Here is a 7,339-nt window from a genome sequence, read left to right on the forward strand (position 1 = left end):
GCATTATTAATGTACCTTTTCAGAGTCAGTGTGGACTTTGATAATCAGCACCTATTTGTCAATATATATGTAGACAGAGAGTATGGATTCTGGAAGTGAAAAATGTGCTGTTCCTCTAATCATGTAAAGACTCCTACAGTGCAAAGTGGAAACCAGGCGGCGGTACAGTGCAGACAGGTAAGCCATACTGTTGTCTCTAGATTACAGACAGGCCCACAGTTTGCTTTCTTTTCCTTTTAGTCTTATCAGATACAGTAAAGCTACTACATAGTCAGAAGCATGAACATTACAAATTGAGTACACAGGACTTTGTGCATTTCTGTGGAGAAACTAAATCAGCAGCTTGTAGAACCATCCTTAGCCTTTACCGTGTTGGTTCAGATCACTGAGGATGTGCAGGAATTTGTTTATGCACAGCTCTATTTCAATCAGGTTGAGGTGTGGACTTTGACTGGACCGTTGCAACACCTTCATTCTTTTCTTTTTCAGCCATTCTGGCATAGATTTTGCTGTTCTGTTTTGGGTCATTGCCCTGTTCAGTAATCCAGTGTGGACCAAGCTTTAGCTGATAAACAGAGCTGTTGGTCTCACATTTGCCCCTAGAGGAGTTCAAGGCCACCTTAATGACTTCAAGCTGCCCAGGTCCTGTGATTGCAAAACAAACCCAAATCATCACCACTCCTCCACCGTGCTCGACAGTTGGTATGATATCCGCCTGTGCTGATATGCCGTGTTTTGCTTTTATCAAACATGGCTTCATGCATTATGGGCAACATCTCCACTTTAGTCTCATATGCTCGAAGGACATTGTTCCACAAGTGTTGTAGTTTGCTCAAGTACAAATTTCTAATCCTAAACCACGCTCCATGTTCTTTTTAGAGAGAAGAGGCTTTCTCCTGGCAACCCTTCCAAACAAGTCATACCTGTTTAGTGTAAATTTAAATGTGCTGTCATGAACTTCACCATTTAACACACTAACTGAGGCCTGAGTTTGAGATGTAGCTCTCTGTGCAACATTCAGTGAAACTGCAAAAAATCTGTGTGAACTCTGAGATTGTTGCTTCTTGATAACACACACCCAAATGCTCTGGACCAGCAAACTTCCCAAATGTGTGCCTGTAGAGATGCTCACACTTCCAAATCAGATTTTTTTTTCATAACTGTATTTTAGGTTATATGCAGTGTTGGTCAAGTTACTTGAAAAAAGTCATCAGTAACTAATTACTGATTACTTCCCCAAAAAAGTAACCCTGTTACTTTACTGATTACTTATTTTCAAAAGTAATTAATTACTTAGTTACTTAGTTACTTTTTAAAAACACGATTTACAACCTGAATAGGTGATAAAGCGATAGATCTTTCAGCCCAATTCTACTTTTTCTACATAATCCATCATACAAAATGTAATCAAATGGAAAAGTCTCTTTTTAAAACTTGTTTTATCAGTTTTAATCTTTTAACTTTATGCATCAAGCAAACATTTAATTATATGCAACATTCTTTGACTGGAAGAAATTTGTTTAATATTTAAACCTATTTTCTGCATATTCCAGCACATAAGATAAAATATTTTTTGTGTTTACACTCACTCTTTCAAATAGATGCAAGTAAAACACAGCAGAAAATAAATAAAGTCAAAGACTCGGCGGTCCTGTTGCTCTATTTTCACCTGTAAAGCAGGAGTAGAGTAGGCGGAGGTTTACCCTGGTGCAGGTGTGCCGCAGCGGTCAGTGGAAGAATCCGCGAGTTTCTCTGTGAGTTTCCCATTACATTGTTGAGCACTCGGTGCTTGTTTAGGGGTTTTTTTCGCTGTAAAAAGTTTTCTTCCCACGCACAACGGACGCTAAAGTTTTTGTCACTTTTTATGGAATCAAACTTAAAGTAAGGTCAGTACTTCCACGCTTTAAACGCTGCACGCTCATACTCTCTCCTGCACTCGATATACGATCCATTGTTGATCTGCACACAGCTGTTGTCACTAACGGCGCACTCGCTTACGTCACTGTCATGAGACATTCTCGCAAAAAAATCACGGTTTTAGTAACGCAGTAACGCAGCGTGCTTACGGGATAGTAACAGTAATCTAATTACCGTTTTTGCGATAGTAATTCCTTACTTTACTCGTTAAAAGTAATCGGATTACAGTAACACATTACTGCCCATCTCTGGTTATATGTATCTGGCAATCTTCTTGTAGAGGAAGCCAGTCAAAATTAATTTTTCAGACATTTTTAGTTTGTGTTTGTTTATTAACAAAACTGCTTTTATTGTCAATTTACATTTTTTTATATGGCTCTACTAATAATAACAATAATAACGATGTTATTAGAATTGCTATTGTTGTTAATTATAATTATTATTAATTACAATTCTTTTGATTATCAGGGAGGAAACATTGCAAACCATCACATTTGTAAAACTACCGTTGATTGTTTCAGTATTTTTACATTCAAAATAGCTTAAAAGAATTAATCACATATTAGTTTTCTGTCAAGTGACTCACTGATTAATCAAACAATCATTTCAGTGTTAGAGTGCTCATTGGTTCCTCGAGAAATAAACACACTGGCAAGTACAAAGCAGGTCAAGTATGTACAGTATGCATTTAATCTGACGTTTCAGCAGGTTGAGCAGCCGAGGCAAACACAGCCTGTTGCTCCAGGCATCGTTTTTTAAAACTGACAGGCTGTGGTAAAGTCTTGCTTAAGCTTCCGGTGCAGGCTACTGATATGAGGTTGGGATCACGAAGGAAGATAAATGTATTAATACACCCAAATCTCACAAGACTGCCTTTTTTTTCTGTCCCTGGGAGTTTGCAAGTCGGTTATTTTTGTTAGAGAATTGTAATTGCTTGAATTGAACATCAGTTAAGACACGTCAGCTTAGCTCTACATTAATGTTGTCCTGTTATATTTTTTAAATGGCAGTAGGGAGGCGAGGTTTTTTCAGTGTAAAACCAGGAGAATTCAGAGCTGTATCGGGAGGATTGACCAAAAATGTTTTGTTTTTCTCGTTGTCTTGTTAAACACTAATTAAACCTCTTCAAACCTTTATTGGATCGGGCTTTCCGGTTATCTGACCAAATACAGAAGTGTCGCCTTCGTGTCCGAATGAGCACCTTAAACACTTTTACGGTAAAGCTACCACGGGTGGGGCCTTTGCAATATTTGAATATAACTTTCCACTTACAACAAGTCAGGATGCATTCCATCAGATTAATAAAAACTAACACGTGAAATTACAGCATGCAGACCTGCCTCTCGTAAATCTTGAGTCTCTAAAAGACTGTTAGGGAGAACAGCCTCACTGGGGTTAGTCAAAAACTGACTGTTACACTGTGATCTCTGACACAGTTATATATGTTAAACAGGCTTTTTTCTGCACACACAACGACCTGAATATGACAAAACATCATAGGAATAGTTGGTTGCTGGAGGTGCACACAGCAGTCTCCACCATTCATATTTTCCTTATAATATAATATTAATAATAATAATAATAATTTTATCTATAGGCACCTTTCACCCACCTTACAATAACACAAGAACAATAGTAGCAATAAAATATAATAAACATGGCAAAATAAAATTTAGACATGAGGTAAAAAACCAAAAAAAAAACTTTGACTTCAAATTTTACTTCTATTCAAGACATGAAATGTTACTAGAATACAATGTTTTGTGTTGAAGACAGTTGAAGTTACAGCAGTGTTTACCTTTAACTGCATCGTACACAAAAGATCACGCTAACCACTGATAAACAGTGAATTTAACAAGAATATGCTTGTGTAATATTGGGAATATCTGGAAAAACAGGTAAACGGGTGTTGCTGGACCTTGTAGACACTCTGAGGCAAATTTCTGTGTAGTTTAGATACTGGTGTTTATAATGAGTGTTTATGGGATTAAGCTTTCCACCATTAGTCTGTGGTGCAAATGTTCAATAAATTGCTTGAAAAAAATCTAAGGGCTCATTTTTTCAATAACACAAGAACAATAGCAGCAATAGAATATAATAAACATGGCAAAATAAAATTTAGACATGAGGTAAAAAAACCAAAAAAAAAACCTTTGACTTCTAATTTTACTTCTATTCAAGACATGAAATGTTACTAGAATACGATGTTTTGTGTTGAAGACAGAGCCTTTAATAGATCAGATTAATAACGCTCATCAGTAATGCTCATAATATTAGTAGTGATAACTGCATGTCAAAATGACCCAAAGTTATTTAGTTGCTTCCAGCTGATCATAGAATTCTTTCTTCTGGGATTATTACATATCTACAGCACCAGAATCCATACACTAACATTTCCAAAGATAGAGAGATGATCTTGCTTTAAATGTGGCTACTGCAACATAAACATTTAAAAATAACTAAAAAGAAACTAAGAAGAAACTGTCCTCAACACAAAAACAGGATCGATCAGGCTCTAACAGCCAGATAATGTTCTATACTTCACTCTGTGCAGCTGTTAGAGTGACAAAGGTTATCTGATCGGTTGATTAAAATGTACTAAAATGTGTATGGGTATTCGTCTATATAACTACGAATGGCCACTTCATTAGGTACATCTGTTCATCTGCTCATTAACACAAATATCTAGTCAGCCAATCACGTGGTAGCAAATGTGCTTTTAAGTATGTATACAAAGCGAAGATGACCTGCTTGAAGTACAAACTGAGCATCTGATTGGGGGACAAAGGGGATTTAAGTGACTTTGAATGTGACGTGGTTGTTGGTGCCAGACAGGCTGGTCTGAATATCTCAGAAAGTGCTGATCTACTGAGTTTTTCAGCCCATAACCATCTCTAGGATTTACAGATAATGGTCTGGAAAAGAGAAAATATCTTGTGAGCTGCAGCTCTCTGGGTGAAAATGCCTTGTGGCAGTCAGAGATTCCAGACTGCTGAAAGGTGAGAGGAAGGCAACAGTAACTCTACCACTGTTACAGCCAAGGTATGCAATAGAGCACCTCTGAATGCACAACATGCCCATCCCTGAAGCAGATGGGCTATAGCAGCAGAAGGCCACACTGGGTCCCACTTTGCCCTCATCAGTCTTGATTTCTGCTGCAACACTGAGATGACAACACGAAAGCATGGATGCATCCTGCCTTGCATCAGTGTTTCAGGTGGTGTGAGGGATACTTAATTGGTACACTCAGTACCAGCTGAGCATTATTTAACACCACAGCCCATCTGAGTGTTGTTACTGACCATGTTGATGCCTTGATCATAGCATACCCTTTTTATACACCATGTCACAAAACTCATATCATCTCAAGGGAATTCAAGGGAATCTTCTTGAACATGACAATGAGTTCATTGTACTCCAAAGTCAGCCAACTGAGCATCTGAGGAGTGTTTCCAGCAACCGCTGAGGTAGGGGGGCCAACCCAGTGCTAGCATGTGTACCCAATAAAGTGGTGAGTGAGTGTACATCTAAAAGACAGAAAGCTATTGCCGCAATGAGAAAATCAGCAATGTTGTATTGCTGAAAAGTGTTTTTATAGTGATTAAAGTAACACACTGAATTAATATTCTGTTATTTGCTACTCATTTGCACAATCCACATGTGATCCATAAAACAAGGTATACAAGTCTATTTAAAGTGTAGGCGGTGGGTTGTTTCCTTTGATTCCTGTTTATATTAAACGCTGTTCCTTCAGTCTCTCTGGAATGGCAGCGTTATGTGTAGGAGGTTATGTGTGAATGACGGAAACCTCTGCCTTTTCTGAATATTTGAACCTGTCATGTTACAGGTTTCATGTGAGAAAATGGGCTAAAAGGTGTCAGTCTGTCACCTTCCCACAACTCAGAGCAGCCATTCCAGCAATCAGTTTTAGCTGCACTGATGGCTTTAATGATTGAATGAAAATAAGAGTCTCAGTTGGCATGACTAAGATGATTGTGCAAAACATTTTTAGCACACTAAAAAAGATCAAAAGATCAGGTCACACTTATCAGTGGCAGATAACCTCACTGGTTGTTTTTCACCTATATTTTCCCCGTCTGGATGTGGTGCATCTCACTGTTAAAGAAAACTGAAAAACAGTAAAATGCTTTTTATTTCCCATGCCTTTTTTTAAGGTCAATATAATCTAGAGATCTAATTTTAATTACATTTCACTTAAAAAAATGTTTTTAAAATGTTTGTGTATGGAAAATATGTGAGCGTTATGTTTCTAGAGAGAAGTCTGATGGGGAAAAAATCATAAAAGTAGGCAAGAACAAAGCTCGCTGGCAAGTTACAGCAGTGTTTACCTTTAACTGCATCGTACACAAAAGATCACGCTAACCACAGATAAACAGTGAATTTAACAAGAATATGCTTGTGTAATAGTGGGAATATCTGGAAAAACAGGTGTTGCTGGACCTTGTAGACACTGAGGCAAATTTCTGTGTAGTTTAGATACTGGTGTTTATAATGAGTGTTTATGGGATTAAGCTTTCCACCATTAGTCTGTGGTGCAAATGTTCAATAAATTGCTTGAAAAAAATCTAAGGGCTCATTTTTTCTAGGAAATACACAGGCAGTGTTGGAACTGCTGTCCTGTGCAAACTTGTTCAAGCTCTGAACTTGATCCAAATTTCACTCACACTCCCATTTTTCCTTTGAACACCACTTCTGCCAAAACAGAGGTAACAGAGCAGTCAGCAGTCCAGCACTGAACATGGTCGACGGTAGCAGAAGCACAAACAGAAACTGAGATGGCCCTGGCGCGTTGCCTGTTTTCATGCCCGTGCACAAATAATTGAACTCTTTGGAAAGTGGGTGTGAGAGTCTGGGAAACTCAGCCAGGTAGTAAAGTACTTTCACACCATTGTAAACTGAACAACTTGGCAGAAGTTCCACTGTTTTTAAATGATTTTTAGTTTAAAGAACTCCGTAGTGCTGTTTATCTTCGCTGATTTTGCTTTTGTGTTTGTTTTGATCATCCCTAAATCAATAAATTGTGTCAAATTAAAGCCTTGCTTTGTTTCAAAGGTTGATTCATTTTCTGCCAACTCTAGAAATGTTCCAGGACGTTTGTTCACTCTCTACGGAGTGCGAGGCAGATCTCACTGGACACTTTCACCATTTCCACCTGTTCAAGTGCCCATTAATACAAATATCTAATCAGTCAATCACATGGGAGCAACTCTGCATTTAGAGATGTAGAGATAGTCAAGACAAACTGAGTATCGAGGTATGCAAAAGAGCACGTCAATGCACTCACCAGTTGAACTCAACTGATTTGATGGGCTACAGCAGCAGAGGACATTACTGGATGCTACAGCTTTCAGCTAAGAGCAGGAAACTGAGATTAAAGCCAGCGTGAGGTCAGATTTAGGCA

General features: G+C 38.2%; 1 protein-coding gene across 1 annotated transcript in view; it reads right to left on the reverse strand.

The window, feature by feature from the left end:
• Positions 1–7,339, reverse strand: part of LOC309708593 (protein kinase C beta type-like) — a 62,275-nt gene that overhangs the window by 45,119 nt on the left and 9,817 nt on the right.

The sequence above is a fragment of the Aulonocara stuartgranti genome (assembly GCF_965226115.1).
Source record: "Aulonocara stuartgranti genome assembly, chromosome: 6".
Taxonomy (NCBI): Eukaryota; Metazoa; Chordata; class Actinopteri; order Cichliformes; family Cichlidae; genus Aulonocara; species Aulonocara stuartgranti.